The following is an 18,040-nucleotide window of genomic DNA, read 5'->3' on the forward strand; positions in this document are numbered from 1 at the left end:
TATTCATAACTCCACAGTTTTAAAATCTTCGTACTACATTTCATTGCTAACTAATCCCATCTGTCTCCCCAAGTTTTCTAATACATAATAATGTCTATTGAAAACACAATATTAAACTTAAACTTCAAATAAAATGAAATAAAAAACCCAAAGCCTAAAATATCTAACTTGTAAAATGTCTTTCTAGCTCCATATCAACTTCTTCAAAATGAAATCTTCAGAACACCGCACCCTCTATGGCGGATATATTAAATACCCCTTGATTTTTGACTTAGCCTGGATATTTAAAAAGAAGTATGCTGTTCTTTCCCACCTCTTTCACCCCATGTTTTTCTCCCTGAATCAGATTTGCAGTCACTAACTCACCTGCCTTCTACACAAGAACTTTCTGTTCAGAAAACTTTCAAATTCCTTCCTTTCCTCCTCCATTTCTGGGATGTGCCTGCTATATCAAATTCTAGAGGAGGGAAATGGTCATTATTCTGGGCTGGTTCCCCCCCCCCTCCAAATGATGCTTCCAAAACTTGTTTTCTCAGTCTTTCCTCCGTACAACTGCACCACACACTTGTCAGCCCCTTTCTCTGTCTTTTTAAAAACAGAACAACAAATTTTGCCTAACGATTCTCTCCCCCAAAACTTGATGGCATATTCTCATTTTGTTCGGGGGTGGGGGATTAGATATAAAATACAGCCTGGCTGAAATTCTTTTCCCCTACTCTGAACATAACCAATTTCCAGTCTCTGGCAATTTCTTGTTCACCTTGTCTGCCACGGCATTCCATTTGAGGGTTCTCAGATGAATATATGAAGTTGGAGAGCACAGGTGGGTAGGACCACAAGAAAGAATGCCCACCCACCACAGCCTTCACCCTGCTCAGTACAGATGGTATCTTGCTCAACACCAACCTGGATGTTTCAAGAGCAATCTAGAATATGTAAATTCTGCATAGATAGACATAAAAAAATGCTATTCCTATATGTCACTCTTTGCAATCTTGGATTATCTCAGCTAACTTTCCCCAAAGAATGTGATCTTTATGAAATAATTTTGCATATGCACAGCAGAAGTCTTCTTCAAGGGTAGACGAGTTGGCCACTCAGAGGCCCAGCCTAGGCCTCTGGCTGAAGCAGTGTAGCCCACCAAGTTTCTCCACCCAAAACATGTACTTTAGTACTGCTATTCCTATTGCCTGGTCACAGGCTCACGGGAGGCTGAAGGTAAACATTTAACCACACTGCATCTCGATATATTCATTTCTGACTTGATTCCATCACCCAGCAGAACAAGCAGACCCTAGAATAAGAGCAGACAGGGAAGGCACCATCCAAAGAATAAGCTAAGATGGCTTTATTTTGCAGCTCTGTCCATTTCCCCAGCCATTCTCCCAGCAATGGAGGTAGGCTCTGCCCTTATACAACAGTAAGGGGTACAATATGGAGAGCTCCCAGGAGTCCCAAACTTTTACAAAGTACCAACCATAAACAAGTAAGACATTGGTGCAAAAAATAATATTATTTTTAATAAGAAAATGCCAAGTTAAAAGCCTTCTTTAAATTTTTTTACAGATAGAGTAGGTAAATGGTTTTTTTTTCCAATTATAAGACATAAGTGGCTGCAGAGCCACAAAAACCTCATCTCTGCTTCATCCTCAGCACTACCAGCTTCTTTTTCTTCGGGAAAACAGACCAACTAGGCAAGCACACTAGCACATTGGTCCTCATTCAGGAACCCAACGCCATTGTAACTGGGGAACAGACACAGTAGGGAGTCTTTCAACCTTCAGAAAGACGCCCTCCAACACAGCCCGGGCCAGCATAATTGTAAAAGAAACTAGGCAAAGCATTCCCAACCTTCTGAAAAGATTCCTGCCTCGTCCTCTGCTCGGGACTCCAAGCCACATTAATCTGACTCATTAGTTCCTATCGAGACAGTCGGCAATTTAAATCCAAGTCCTAAGCATACACTTCGTTAAGAGTGATTGTTTAGAAAGCCAAGCTGACTGGTCCTAAACAGCAACAGATTAGTGTGAACTACTTACCAGGTCCAGCACCAGCTGCAAACAATTCTTTCATTTGCTTGATCCAGCAGAACTGCCAAATTCCCAAACTTTCTTTCCGTGTACGAAACTAAGTTCCTAGAAATAATCAGAGTTTCCCTTATTAAGTTTTAAACGTAAACTACAAATCCAACCTAAGATTTTGAAGCATAAAATTACACAATTCCCCCATCCCCCTCCACAAAATCTCTCTTTTAATTCCATCTCTCTTTTAATTAATTTGGCAAAATCGCCTGCCTTCTCTACTATGCTTTCCTACTTGGACATCACTCTGAAAAGAAAGGATCCCCATCCCCTGCCACCCTGCCACACACACACACACACACACACACACACACACACACACACACACACACTTCCCTTCTTCCTCACTTAAAATCTCCTGGGAGCATACCACCAGCTTCTCTGGTTTCACTACACTGCAGTCCTGGCCGATTTTTCACAAAGCTTCTATCCTCTTGTAAAATGTAAAATGAGGGGGTTGCACCAGACAGGCTCCAGAGTCCCATTTAGCTCTAACAGTCTCTAAGTGGCCGTGCTGATCCAGAGAAACTGGAGTATTTCCACAGAAGCACCCACATTTGGACTTTGTTCTATATGTGTCCCTGCTGTCTCTCTTCACTCTGCCTTCCCTCCCCCTCCCAAACAGTGATGATTTAGCAAAAGGCTTCACTGCAAATTTACTTTCTGACTAATTCCATAGAGCCCAGACCTATGGAAGGTCCACCAGAGATCCTATAAGTGCACAGAGAGAGCAACTTGGGTCAATTTTGCTAATTATTTTTTATCAACCAAAATGAACCTTCTAGATGTAACCTCATCCCCCATCCATAATGCTCTTTATATAATAATTCTCCCCTTACATGTTATTTAACTTTCACAATGTTTAAAAAAAAACATGCAGTTGATGAACATTGTACTTCTGAGAAAATTTTCCTGGATCATAATTTAATATCCATTTTTCTCTGCACTGAGTCCTGCCTTGCTCTCCCCTTCAATTTATTCATTTCTTTCTCCAAGAAACCATCCTGCATCATTGTAAAGATAACTTCATTCTTTCCTTGGAAACCAAAGTGTTTGATGACATGGCAGCACTTGTTACTTAACAGGGGTCATTCAATTTGACCACGAAGACACTGACGTCAGTAATTAGTGGCAAACCTATGACTGGAACCTAGAAGCAACGTAGCTCTTCTGTGAAAAACACCATTTATTAATGCTTCACTAATTCGGGAGATGTGCTTGAATTTAAAAAATTAAACAGCCCCTGTCTTGTGTTTCTTAGTCCAGGACTTTTATCCACGGAACCTACACTTCTTCTCTTGCTAAAAGGCAACTTACAAAGAATCAAGGATGCAACTCCCTTATTCTTTTTTCTAGCATCCAGCGGGGCTTGGTTACCAGCAGATCAACCATTTAGAAAGAGCAAGATCACCAGTAACCTCAGATCAGTTGGAAGCATCTCCATGTTGAGGATACATTTAAAGTCTTTTCAAATGGTGGTTTTGTATTTGTGAAACCGTTTCTTACCAGAGACAAGCTACTTCAAAGTAAGCTCAATTTATATTTATTAGACGAAAAGTAAACAGGTGCCCAGACAAACACATCTTCTCCCTGTCTATACAGAATTGAGTCTTGGAAGGATCCCCACCTGCGTCAGGTTGGTGCAGGAAACCCCACCCTTATTCCTCACCCCAGTCTTGAGGATGCTAAGCTTGCACCCTACCACTGAGCTACATAACCAGTCCTAACATTTTTAATTTTGTAAATTTGGGCAGCATCTTGTTACAGTAAGGAATCAACACTACTGAATCTGGACTCAGCACCCGAATATTACCCCAAAATAACCCTTTGCTTTTGGAAATGCTTTTATTTATGTGTCTTCATGGCTCTCTCTCTCTCTCTCTCTCTCTCTCTCTCTCTCTCTCTCTCTCTCTCTCTCTCTCTCTCTCTCTCTCACACACACACACACACACACACACACACACACACACACACACACACGCAATTTGTGATACAGTTATATGACTTAGAACATAGCTGCTGTAGTAGTAACTATTCAAAACACAGAAGAACTTAAAAAAACACATTATTTCTGCTAATTCAAAATACGTTATGAGCCACATCATCACACACTCTCTTTTCACAGCTCATGTGACCACCTTTAGACTGTCACTTAACTTGGTCCCTGATACTGGCTACTTTCCTTACCTCCCTCCCTCCCTCCTTTTTTTCCTTCTTTCTTTTGAGGCAGGGTCTTACTCTATAGCCCAGGCTGGCTTCAAAGTCATGGTGATTCCCCTGCCTCAGCCTCCAGAGTGCTACAGTTACAGGAGTGCCACCGTACCTGGGTTGGCTGCTCTATTTTCCCTCTGAAGTTCTCACCTGTGAATCCAAGATCCTCAAATAGTTTGGGATCAGAACCCCAAAGTCTCCCAGTATTTAACTGAGCAAAAGTAAATGATTCTTACTTTTCTGGTTTTGGTTTGTTTCTTTTTCTTTTGGGGTCTGTTATGCTTTTCTCACAAATTTACTTCTATAATTTACAAAAGCAATAAAAATAAAATGAATAATCTTTTTACCCAGGATTTGCATTACATACCTACTTATAAGTTACTAGTCTCCTAAGAACTAAAGCCCTGCTCAAGAGTCCAGAGAAACATTAAATCTAAGCACTGCCTTGTATGTGCACACAACATGCCATCCTAACAAAATTTTATTGGTACATGTAGCATTTTTAGTATTAAACTAGTAGATCCCAAGGTTTCTAATATTTTTCACTATTTACTACAGACGTTTTCGAATGAAGGAGGGCTGGTATAATAAGCACCCAGGCATACATCACCTCTGGTTAGTAATTACCATTTTCTTGTATTTGCTCCATTGTCTTTTTCCCCACTAAAATACTCTAAAGGAAATTACAGATATCACATTTTCTACATAACCACAATTTCATCATTATACCTACTCAATTAACAACCGTTCTCTAAGCCCAGAGCCGCATTCCAATCTTTCCACTCAGAATTTGAGTTCCTCAATAACGTTCATAAGCCCCTGTTCTGTTGTTAAGGAAGTACCCCCAAACTAGCTCTAAGGTAACATTCTAGCTTGTTCTACCAGGCTTTCAGCACCCTGTCAGATCTGCTCTGAGCAGACGCCCTGCTACCCCTGCAAACCATCCAGTCATGCTCTTATATCTGCAGCCCTTGACTCAAACATTGATGAGAAATAGACAAGAGAAACTGTGCCATCTCGAACAGACTGTTTCCTTCAATCATCGGTGTTCACCAAAGAGCAAAGAGAAAGAAAAAGGAGGACCACATACCCCAAATAGAATCACATGGGTTTTAATGGGATTGTTCCCCTAATATTTCAGTAGTGGTCTATGTGATTAAACTAAACAACATATAAGGATGGTGTACAGAGTCAAATTCATTGAATCTCAGATTTGTTTTAAGTTTACATTACCTTTAATCATTTAATTAATTCATCAAAAGTGGTATTCTTGTAATCCACAGTGATGAAATAACTAGGTTATTTCAAAGTCGGTTAGAGGGTAGGTAGGATTAGAGATTGATCAACTCTAAAATATAAGTAGTATTTAGTATAGACACTAGAATAAAAGAGTTCACTTATCCTTTTGTAGAAAATAGAGGCATAGCCGGGGTTGGTGGTGCATGCCTTTAGTCCCAGCACTCAGGAGGCAGAGGAAGATAGATCTTTGTGAGTTCAAGGCCAGCCCGATCTACACAGTAAGTTCCAGGACAGTCAGGACTACATAGGGAGACCCCAACTCAAAAGATGAAAATAAAAAGAGAGTGAGAGAGAAAGAGGCATAAACAGAAAGCTAAGACTGCTCTTTCTCCTCGTCTGCAGTTTTCTCCTCCTCCCTTTAGTTTCATTGTTTGAGGTACTAAAGCCTCTCACACGTGAGTTTTTTTCATTTAAAAAAAAAAAAAAAACTCAAACAAGAGCTTTGCCATCTCTACACGTGATGCTGTCTCAAAGGCTTTTCTGCCCTGTCATTTAGGGTAGGAACATTGCTTGGAAAGCTAGATGACATTCTTTTCACCTTTACCTGGGTCATTCCCGTTCTTCAAGAATCCATGAGGCACCTTATGTGGTTGCTTTTAAAAGGTGATTACATAGAATTGATGAGTCAAGAAAGCAAACTTTCTATTTGTTTATATTTAATAAAACTGTATTGGGGAATATATTAAAAGCTACCTCTTTATTCCATTATAATAAAAGCAACCATGCTATACTTTAAAACACTTTTTAAAGCAAGGGATCTATAATACAAGTTTGGAGTAAAGAATTTTTGCTGAAGGCATAAGAATTGAGTGTATTCTTCAACTCTCAGATGCATATGCTTTTTTTTATTAACATTATTCCAAGCAACACATTAACATGACTAGATTTACATATAAAAATATAGAAATGCTTATGTTCCCATAAATAATTTATCTACAAAAAAAGAATATATAGAGTCAAAGTGAACTACCCTCAAAATGAGGTGGACGAACAGGGTAACCAGAATTTAAAGACAGTTCTCAGTATTTTCCTTTAAGTTACAAAGAATATTCTAGGAAAAAATTAATATTTAAGTTCATTGTTGGCTACTTTCCAGAGTAAAACCGAAAGGCAAGATAATGGCAAACAAGCCAGGAGTGGACAAGACCTATATGAGATCCCTGGTGATCTAAAATCTCAGAAGTCCACCTTGAACATGACTGTAGTGTCTCCTGACAGGTGAGTGAAGGGACAGATGGGCTGTGTATACCTCCCTACAGATGATTAGTCTGATGCAGCCTGCCACCACTCAATAACAGCCACAAGAAACAGAACCCACACACACATGCACACGCCCATGAACACCCACATGCAGAGAGAGAGAGAGAGAGAGAGAGAGAGAGAGAGAGAGAGAGAGAGAGAGAGAGATTTCTTTTAAGGTGTCTTTAAAGATGACACTCATAGTCTGAACGCTCTGTTGTGCCATCCTTTGCTGGCATGCTGCCGTCCAGGAAATAGAATGCCAGCAGCAGCACTTACTCATCTAATAAATATTCACTGGTGGTCTCTACATGCGCGCCATGAGTAGATACATCAGTCCTAAAGTGAGAAGAGTCTTTGGAGAGCATCTAACTCAATTCAGGTCCTCTATCAATGGGGACAAGAGAGGTTAAATGACTGAGTAACATCACCCAGATTTGTGGATTGCCTTTTAAAATATACAACAAAGTCCTCAAGAGAAGGAGTTGCCAAAGTATAAACCATGGACACGCAAGAAAAACTGCCCAAATGAAAAGAGACAGCGTTGTACCTTTGTTTTCTGAGACAGGATATTGTGTAGCCTAGGCTGGCCTCAGACTCCCTATATAGACTAAGAATGATCTTGAACTTCTGATCCTTGTACCTTTACCTCCAAAGTGCTGGGGCTACAGATGTTCATTATTATACCTGGTTTATGTGGTGCTGAGAGTCAAACCCAGAGCTTCATGCACGCTAGACAAGCACTCTAAAAACTGACTTACACTCCTAACCCAATAAACATACTTTCTGACAATTTTTCAGAGAAAGGGAGTGAATTTTGAAATTTGTCCCTAACCCTAAGCATGCTCCCCTGTCTTTCTCGAACATTGATAGGCAATAACAAAATGTCTTCCAGTGTCCTGAGAAGAGGGATGGGAATGGAAGGCCAGGGCACTATCAGTGGGAAGTGAAAGCTGGCCAGTACATAATCCAAACCAAAAGAACCCAGACCCTTGGCCAACCCTAAACCAAAGCCTTTCTATTGGAATCTGTATCTCACTGCAACGGCTGGAGGATATCTTTAGGTCAGAGCTGCTAAAGGTTGAACAGAGAGTAAATCAATGAAAGAACAAAAGTAAGAGAGGGGGAGTGGGAGAACCCGGACTTTTCTTCCTCTCCTCCTCCTCCTCCTCCTTCACCATCCTCACTAAGGACCTTACCTGCGGTATTTACCGTGTCCCTCTCTTCCTGTTTGGATACAAGGAGGCTCTCTGGAGCCCTTAGGATCAACCGTGCCCAGGACAACTGAGAAGACACCTTTAGGAATTGTGAGGGAAACGCTGAGAAGACCCTTGGCTAACTTGGAGCTATCTTGTTAGATCCCTGAGAAGAGGCATCCAAGAGCTCTTACTTCCGGCCCAAACTGCATTTGCTCAGAAAACCTTGCAGATTCTTTTTTTCCTTCTGTCTAAACCATCACCATCAGATTTCCGACGACCAAACTTTAACCTCCTTGTGAGTCTAAGTCATATATCCAAGCAGCCAACAGCTCCAACTTTGCAAGACGAAAAGAAGTTCAAGGTCATTTTCAGCTGTGTAGAAAGTTGGTGACTGTCCTGAGCTACATAAGACACTGCCTCAGAATAAAATTAAAAAGATTAATTTTTAAAACTGTTTAAAAAGAGGTGACATATTAATGAAAGCAGTAAAAACCCAGCCACCTCAATCCTTCATCCTTTTTACCCTTTTATGACAAAGTCACAGAGTTCAGTTCTTGGAAGAGGATGAACTTCACAGGTACTCTGAAGTTGAGGGCACTGGCTAGCTAACCTTCCCACACAGCATAATCCGTGCCAGCATTCCTCACTGTCAGTCGTTAAGATAAGAGAGACCCTCAGATACCCAAAGGTACTTTATCTGGTCACTCTCTGAAGTCCCTCTCAGGACAGTATCATTGAGAAGCCGCTCACATGAGAAGCAAACAGAGATAAGAAGCATCAGCCTGAACTCAGAGTGACTGCCCCGTTGGAATGGAGTGTGGCACCTTGTCAACTCACAGCACCTGAAGCTTGTCCTAACAGCCACCATCAGCCCCAAAGACAGGTTGTCCAAGCCACAAGAAGTCTTAAGCATCATTTCATTCAATTTTAACATTTTGTAAGTAAGAACACCAGGGTCCAGAGAAAGGAAGTGATTTGCCCCAAATCCCATAATGAGCAAGCTGAAGATCTAGCACTTTCGCCCTCTCCTCCAGCTTGTTTACCTATGCAGTGCAATTTTACCTTTTCAAAATGTTTACCCATGTGTCAATTCATGTGACAGGATAGCTCACCGTCTGGGGGAGAGTGGACAGGGTACTTACTTACGCTGTTCTCTAGAGCAAAAAAAAAAAAAAAAGCTAGTAAAGAAAGTTGCACCAAAAGCCACTGCTAGACCTAGAAGCAAAGTTGGATTTTTCTGACAAGGATTTGATGTTCTTCTGGCTGATGTGAAAACAGTACATACGACCATGTTGGGTCGAGGAAAGGACTCCACCAGAGAGGAATGACCAGCTCAATGGACAAACTCAGAGCCTTTGTTTGCACTGTCAGGTTTTTTTAAAAATAATTTTTTAGTATCTCAATTAACAAGAAAAAAAAACAAAACAAAAAATTGAAATTGGAGGGCAAAGTAAATATAAGTGGTTACTTTGAAAACCACGATTCCAATGATACATTCCCCCTTGCCTAACAGTTAAGAAGAATGGAGTCCACACTGATGTATAAATTCCTTTCCAGACCAAACATCATGTTTTGAACCATGCCTGGAAGTCCAATCTTATGGCTTTTCCTATTTGCTCATGTAATGCAGAGTGGAAGCTACAGTCACTAGTAATTCACTAAATGAGATGATGGATAATGTGCGGTGAGCCTGGGACTAAGCAAGTCCATCTTCAGAACAATGAGGAGAGGACTTCACCAGGCAGGCTCAAGCGGTCCACAAATGAGACAGCCTATGTTTTAACCCCTACCATCGGAAAAGTGTAGGATAACCCACCATCACCTGTGTGGGTTAGGGGCATTCAATATGCTTAAATGTGAGAATCAGAGAAAAACCCACAAATACCAAGGGCAAACAAAAATAGATTTCTGAAGATACATTCCAAGAAATGAACCTTCTTACTGTTGTCATGAAAAAGAATATGGGGGTGGCCACACCTTGAAATACTAAGCCCTCACAGGACCCAGTAATAATCATTTGACACTGAGCATTGGAAACCAGTCATAAGTATAAAAAATTATATTTTGCCTACAGGTCTGGTTTGTTCAATGCAGAGGGATTCAGCCATTGTAATGTTTCCTTTCCATACTGTGTAGATAGAGAGGAATAAGAATGCTTTTCAGAAAGACCCTACCTTGAGTAAGTGAACTATCATATTTACCAGCAAGAAAATAACTCATAAAGACTAGAGGGATCATGTTTTGCCAATTAGCTGCATTGTACTAATGACAAACAAACCCAGAAACTTAGTAAAGGTGGGTTTTAAGATCATCAGTCAGTGCAAGGAACGTTTTGAATTTCCAATGATGCTTTAGACTGGCCAGTCCAATGATGCTGTAAAGTCCACAATGCTCGACTGAAAATTACTTAGATGAGTTTCTCAAATTTGGAAAACACTATTTTTTATGGTATGGATTTTTCTTTTTGAGATAGAAACCTGATTTGTAGCCTAGGCTGCCCTTTTAACTCTGATCCTCCTGCCTCAGTCTCTTAAGTGCTGAGATTACATGCAGATACCATCATGCTGAGCTAAAAAAATATTTTTTTTTTAATTTAAGCACAATGATAACAATGTCTATTTTCATGGTGGATATTGTGTTGTTTTGATATTGCTAAGTTTTTTTAAGAGAGGCTTGGGATGGCTAGATCAGAAGCATAATGTCATATAATAGTTTAACTACAGAAATTATTAGAATAAACCTAACAAACCGTGAGTATAAGGAAGCATGTTGATTTATAATTTTTTGTCTGTTTTTATGATGCAGGTTTTCAAAAAATGTATTTCTTTAAATTAAAATTTTAAATTAGCATACAGAATAATGGCTTTCATTATGGGATTTTCATGATATGTATCATTATGCTTTGCTGATGAGAAGGTCTAGAAAGTTAACACAGCCCTGCTGACTAGCATTTACACAGTCAAAGTTACAGTAGGACATAGTATTTGTAAGCAACCCAAAACCCATGGTCTTCTTGGTCATTTTTAACATTTATATTTGCTCAAAACCCTTTTGGATTGCTGGCTGTTTTCTGCCTGCAAGTTATGAGCAAGAAATCATCTGAATGCTTGGTAAATCTTGAGAAGTAAAAATGCTGTTTAGAATTAACGCTCATTAGTGACAGAAAAAGTAATCAAGACCAGAGGGTTTAACGTGTGGGGGTCAGGGGTTTCTGTTTATTTTTATGTATTTATTTTTGTTTTAAGTAGTAGCTGGAGAGCAAAAGAGACAGAGTTGGGCGTTGCCAAGCAAGACCGACTACAAAGTTATTGGGGATGCTTAATTAAATGTTTTATTTTGAGTGGGTCACAAATAGAAAGTCCTTCAGCAAAGTGGGAAATAACCCTAAAAATAAGACACAGGAAGCCAACAGAAAATAAAGAAAAAAATTTTTTATAAGGGGAAAGTAAATTCCACTAAGATGGTATTTCTCTAGTAATTTCTCTAGTAGTTAAAATAGCCATTACTTAGTGATACTTATTTTATTTGGCATGCTATAAAACATGCTATGCTATAACTTTAGGTTTCTTACGTACATTTTGTAAAAAAAAATCACAAAGATAAAAATTCAGGGACTACTATTGAGAGTTGAAAAATCAAATTGCTATTTATATTAAAAGTAAAAGAAAAGGAATTTTTCTGTTGAATTTGAATTTTCTAGTAATGTCTTAATATTTTAAGATATAAAAGATTTATAACATCACTCAAAATCAAAACTCTAAAAAGATTTATTTATAGTGATCAAGACTTTAAAGCTTAGCATAAGATAAGAATTCTTAAATCAGGATCTAGAGAAAATACCATTTTAAACACTTGAAAATTGGTTTTATAAAAAACTACATCTTTAAGTTTTTATTGTTAAAACCATACTACTTTAAGAGAGCCAAGGACAGATTTCTTAATATTGGAAGTTTTTCAAAGTTAATTAAAAATTACATGGCCACAGATCTAACATCGTTCTTTATAGAATATCTTTAATATCTAGTGAATGCCTAACAGCAAGCTGCAACAAAATAGCAAAATGCCATTTTAATTTGCATCTATTGATCATTTTAAATAAAGCAATACTACAAATTTTTTTTGCTAAATCATGTTACTTTTATTTTAACTCACATTTTTGCATCTAAAATGGATATGTTTTAAAATATTTATTTTTAATGTACTTCATTGCCTACAAGTTTAAAGTTATTTTCTTAAATGTAGTTCATTGTAGTCATTGTTTCTTTTTAATGGAAGGGTACCTGCGAGAGCACTTCATGAGGTAGATAACAAGTTCAGAAGACAGTGGGGCTTATCTCTAGTGCTTTTTTTAATGTCAGTATATTAATGTGGGTATTATCAGTATAAAAGCAATCACTGTGCCTTTTTAGTGTCAGCTCATCTGGGTGAAATTCCAACAATACCCAGGGCTCTGCTGCCTGCACAGTGCCTAACAATTGGATGTTTGTGAACATCAGGAAGACAGAGCTGACTCATGTAATCTTTTGGCACCTTCTAAAACCGAGTTGACCCTCCTTAACGTTCACAATTGTGATATTAATTAAGTAAAGCAAACACAGCTGTTTAGTTATGGATTGGGAGCTTTTCAAACTGTATTAAAATGCCCTTTGGTTTGATTCTTTCTGTAATACTTTCTCTTTCTCATATAATGTTACTCTGTTGTTTTTTTTTTTAACTAACCCCCTAAGATGTACAACATTTATTCTATATAAAAATAAATAATTAGTTTAGTAGAATATGATCACGAGCTATGTTTAACTAATTTTGAATCAAAATTATAACTGGCTGTAGCTGTTTCATTTTAATCTAAGACTTGACAACATGGAAAGTTTGTAGAAAATATTCTTTTTTTCCTTTGAAAGTATTATTTAAGATACTATGTGCTTCAGAGAGATTTAAAAAATTCCTTATCTTAAAAATCATTGTTTTAGAAATTTAAAAAGAAAATTAAAATGAAACAAAACTTCAATGTGCTAGCTGGTTTCTGTTTCTTACTCCTGGTTCATTCATTTGTATGTAAAAGCAAGGATGAAATATTTTTTAATATAAATTTCCAAACAATAAGCGTATGTGACAAAGCCTCAATCTATACTCGGTGTTTAGAATTCAGAAACAAATTCATAAATAGAAGTTTCATATTCCAAGGAAAAGGTACAAAAGTCTGAGGGAAAAAAGACCAAATCACCTAAATGGCTGGTACTGAAAGTAAAATTTTTGCTATTTTGCATTACAAATCTGATAAGAGCTTAACTAAGATGATTGAAAATTGTTGTATTTACTGAAGATTGCTTTTAGATTCTAGAAAATGCTTTTAAATAGTATCTCTACTTCCCCTTTGTCTTGCAAACAGATTCAAATGCATAATTTTAAAATTCAATATTCTTTCTTTAAATTTAAAGAAAATCTTAAACAACAAAGCCCCTGATAATAATTTTCTTTCATTTTCATGGAAATAAAATGTTTAACTAATGAAATTGGCATTTCTTTTAATACTGTAAATGCCAGTATTTGATCAAATATCAAGAATTTAAACTGTTCTCAAAATAAGAGTTCTCAAATGTTTACAGTAGTTTTATTCCTAAGTAAAAATATCAAGGAATTAGAATTTAAAATTGAGAAATTGTCAATAATTTTTTTGGGAGGAAAAAAAATAATTGCTTTAAAAAAACAGCATCACAGCGCAAATGTTTTTTTTTTCTTTATAACATTTTTCTTAACTACAGATCCAGTAATTGAACTGAACTGTGATCAATTGACCTTCATCCAAATATTCCTAGTTTACAGCAATTTAGACAGTATAACTTGCAGCATAACATAGTCTTTATAAAATTTTCTTCCCTCTCTCCCTTTAAAAAGAAGTCCATATAAATATGAAAAATATTTTAAATGCTTACAATATGTTACATACCAGTTTTTAAAAAATACATTTAGTCATATCTGCCTTTTACTGAAATATAAATCGACTGCCAAATTATGTTTGATGATCAAAGCTTTGTTTTTCAGTTGATTCTAGAATAATTTATTTTTACATTGATTCTGAAAAGACATTGAAAACAGTCATATTTTTCAGTGGCATATGTTTTTATGTGTTAATTTGTTGAGCATTTTTTTCCACAGGACCATTAGTTTAACATTTAGTGATTTAGGCAGACTGTTGTCACAGCCTTAGGTTAAAAGCTTAAAATACCTAAGGATGACATTGTGAAAAAAAAATTTTTCAAATATTACAAAATTGTATAGCATGTTCTGAAAAGTGAAATGTGAAGAGAGTTTAATTTTTGGTTTTGTTTTGTTTTTAGTTTTTATGTTAGTTTACTAACTCCATCAAATTTTGGCTTTTCATGATCAAATAATAGCAGATCATGTCTGATAGTTGAAGACAGTGTTTTAATAATCTGTCTATTAAACTGTCCTTTCAGTTTTGTGCCTGAACCTTTATTTACAGCAGCATTACAATTAGTGTGATTCTGTTGAATGTATTGCACACTCCTACATTTGAACAACAGTTGAGATAAGCTTCCTTGCTATATTCCTGCAACTCTCCTGTTTTAAATACTATGCTTCTAATTTCCCAATAGGACATAGGACAGGCCTCAGCCGTGACAATTTCTATCATGAATGCATTCTAAATTTTGCTGTAATTTTAATATCTGATATATTTAATGGACCTTTAGTCTACCTGATTTTACCTTGAAGTTTGTAATCCAGTTTAATCTTATGTGAATATTTATTTTTAAAAATTAAAATTTATAACTTCATGGTTTGACTGGTATTTTAAGATTTACCAGTTGCTACCCTACTGTGAACTAGATAGGCAGGGAATAATTCTTTCCTTCGTTTAAGTTGTTGAATTTATAAAAAACATATACACACGTGATATGCACTGCAAAGCATCATATCCAGTATACAGGGAGCTTAATGAGTCTTTTTTTCTCTTTGGCTAAGTCTTGTCATTTCATCTGAAAAAGAAAAATGCTTTGAAGGTTAGCCTTCAGGGGAAAAAAAAAGGAGTGAGGGAAGTCATTACCAACATACCAACATTACTATCCCTGTCCAATCTAACTTCATATTTTTTAAAGAAGATTAATTTTTCAAGGTATTTCTTCTCCTCTGTATTTATACACATTTCATAGAGGCTGAATGAAGAAGGAAAAGAAAATGAAGAAGAGGAAGAGAAGGAGAAAAAGGAGGAGAAACAGGAAAGGGAGGAGAAGGAAGAGGAGGAGGAAGCTTTCTCAAAATTTCTCCCTGGCTCAAATCTTCTGATCCGTCTTCAAAATCACAGGAAAGTACAATTATCTAGTGAATTGATCAGTGAAGACAATCCAGATAACTCCAACTACCCAGATCTTTTTTCACTGAGGAGAATTCCCCTCATCTAAATTATCCAAATAATGGATTCTACTCTTCAGTTCAGTTTGCATGTCTAGACAGATAACTAGACTAAACAAGACTGGGGAAGACCATGGTTCTTGAAGCTGCACAATTCTGAATTGTCATTCTTGCTGTTTCCATCGACAGCCTCACTGGTACATCCAGGACTCTGAGAAACGTCATGGTATTTTAGGCAGTTGGGATCCAGGTGCAGGCACATGTTTATTTAAGCTTGCCCAGGTTTGGGGTCTCTCTTTCGGAAGTCCATCACAGATCGTCCTAATTAGGCAGTCACACACAGGAAAATGCAAGCAGCTGTCCTCTTCTTCCTCTGTATTCATGAACACACACACACATTCTTTTTTAACTTCCATCTTACAAAACTAGAAAGTAAACAACAACAAAAACCCCTCTGTTTTGTTCAAGACAGCGCTGAATTACTCTTTCAAAGTAGTTATTTTTCCAAAAAGAAACTGGATGCAGTAATGTCTTATTTGTAAGATTTGTTCAATGACATAAATTTGAAAAACTTAATGATCATTTCACAAAATAAATATACATGTGTGTACCTGTCTATATGTAGTCTACCTTCAAAGTCATGTCGTTTAAAAGAAGAAAGAAGAAAAACTAAAACTTTGTTTATAATTCTCCTAAATGTTGATGGGTAGACTAGAAAGGGTTAAAACATGATTGACTCAGCATCTCTGACACACATCCTCATTACATCATCAGATACTGTTGACATCTTGGTAAGGAAAGACTTGCATGGAATCCTTCACTTTCAGCCATTTAAATGAATTATAGTCTCTATTCCTCCAGAATATAATTGGGAAAGTAAAGTTTTAGTCACCTGATTAAAAATGATTTTTTAAAAAACTTGAATTTTAGCAATGAGCTGGGCTTAAAATATTTGATAAATATTATTTCTCTTGATGGTTACTATTTCTTTATTTTGTTGAGGCTCATGCAGTGACTGCTAAGAAGCACACTCTTTGGCATCATGAGTGGACTTTGTCCACCGTTAATCAAAACGAACAAACAAACAAAAAAGCCCCCAGAGATTTTTGTCTTTAAACAGTGGGGAATCACAGACTATGTTCCAGTGCTGAAATACTCATGATGGCCTCTTCTTCAGCTATTGGTTAGCGCTCACGTAGAAGTATTCTGATAATGCACCACAAAAAACAACAACAACAACAAACAACCAAAAAAAACCAAAACAAACAACAACAAAAACAAATCAGAAGCAAACTAAAACCAAGATAAAAATAAAAATGGGGGATTGCTTTCTTCATTTCTTCTGTGGTGTTCCTTTGTTCATACTTTCCTTTCTTCTGAAAGTGTATATGCAGTGATTCTCAACCTTCCTAATGGTGCAACCCTGTAACACAATTCCTCATGTTGTGGTGACCCCCAAACCATAAAACTATTTCATTGCTACTTCATAACGGTAATTTTACTGCTGTTATGAATTGTAATATAAATATCCAGTATGCAACCCCAAGGAGGTCGGACCCACTGGTTGAGAAACACTGGTGTATAACCACATAAATCTATGGAAAGGAGGTTGGGCTCATGAATCCACCATATTATACCTTGTCTTAAAAACTCCAAAATTGTATCTATTATTTGTAATTTTTTTCTTTATAAAACTCTTGCCATGGTGTTATCACTTTTCCTTCCCTAAATATACCTCTTCCATTTCTTTTAAAAGCAATTCTCAATATTCTGCCTCATATAAAGAACGTGGGACTCCAGCTTCAGATGGTGAAATCCATCCTTAATTGGTTGGGGACTACCACAGGACTCTGAGACGTGAACAGGATCTGCAGCAGATTTGTGAGGTATTCCCTTCTCTCTCCAAATGTTGAGGGGCACATTTAGCACGTCCTACCTCTCCCTACCCCGGGGTCCTCTATCTCTGTATTACTCTCTTCGCAGACAGAGCCCATCCATGCAGCTTTATGAAGGCCACTTCATATATTTAGGGTGCACACCTGCTATGACTTTTGGACAAAGGGGAAAGCCTGGAGAGCCAGCTTCCTGACTGCTCCTGGAATTCAACCGAACCTGTGGCAGAAGACCTCACTGGTTCTCAGAGAGGACTCCGAGGCTCAGCAGGTGGACAGCCAAGGAGAATGGAGCCAGTTCTGAGGGGCTCCATTTCCGATTTTATTCTTTCCAAGTGTGGTCCAAGTTTATGACTCAAAAGTTTTTTTTTTTGTTGTTTTTGTTTTTGTTTTTCTGTCAAAGACTAAATTGGAAAAAAAACTGTCAATCTCACCGCTTCTGTTTGTGGAGCTGGCGTCGCCATTCAACTTAAGAATTTGAAAAATGTGTCTTTATTAGCATGAATTCTAAGTTTTCAGTGCTCAGTTTCTCCAGAAGGCATACTAACCAGAGGCCAGGGCAGGAACTTGCATTTTTCTACCGAGCTATTCCGAGTGACCTCAATCCCTTTACTCTTGATCCAGCTTTTACAGGCACGTCTGTCTATGCAACAACCCTCAGGGTTCTGTGGACTCCCCGAGCCACTGACTGGGAGGAGGATAGGAAGGACCTCCTCTCCCTCCTGTCAGGAGAGTGAATGTCAAGTCT

At 37.6% G+C, this 18,040-nt stretch overlaps 1 long non-coding RNA gene across 2 annotated transcripts in view; it reads right to left on the minus strand.

The window, feature by feature from the left end:
- The window catches only part of LOC128100666 (uncharacterized), a 110,880-nt gene that overhangs the window by 27,741 nt on the left and 65,099 nt on the right, over window positions 1-18,040 (minus strand). For both annotated transcript variants that reach the window (XR_008214884.1, XR_008214883.1), the window contains one exon: window positions 2,040-2,135. This is a non-coding gene — a long non-coding RNA (uncharacterized LOC128100666). The remainder of the gene's footprint in view (window positions 1-2,039; window positions 2,136-18,040) is intronic.

The sequence above is a fragment of the Peromyscus californicus genome, unplaced genomic scaffold, assembly GCF_007827085.1.
Source record: "Peromyscus californicus insignis strain IS unplaced genomic scaffold, ASM782708v3 Scaffold_7__1_contigs__length_154581171, whole genome shotgun sequence".
NCBI classification, from domain to species: Eukaryota; Metazoa; Chordata; class Mammalia; order Rodentia; family Cricetidae; genus Peromyscus; species Peromyscus californicus.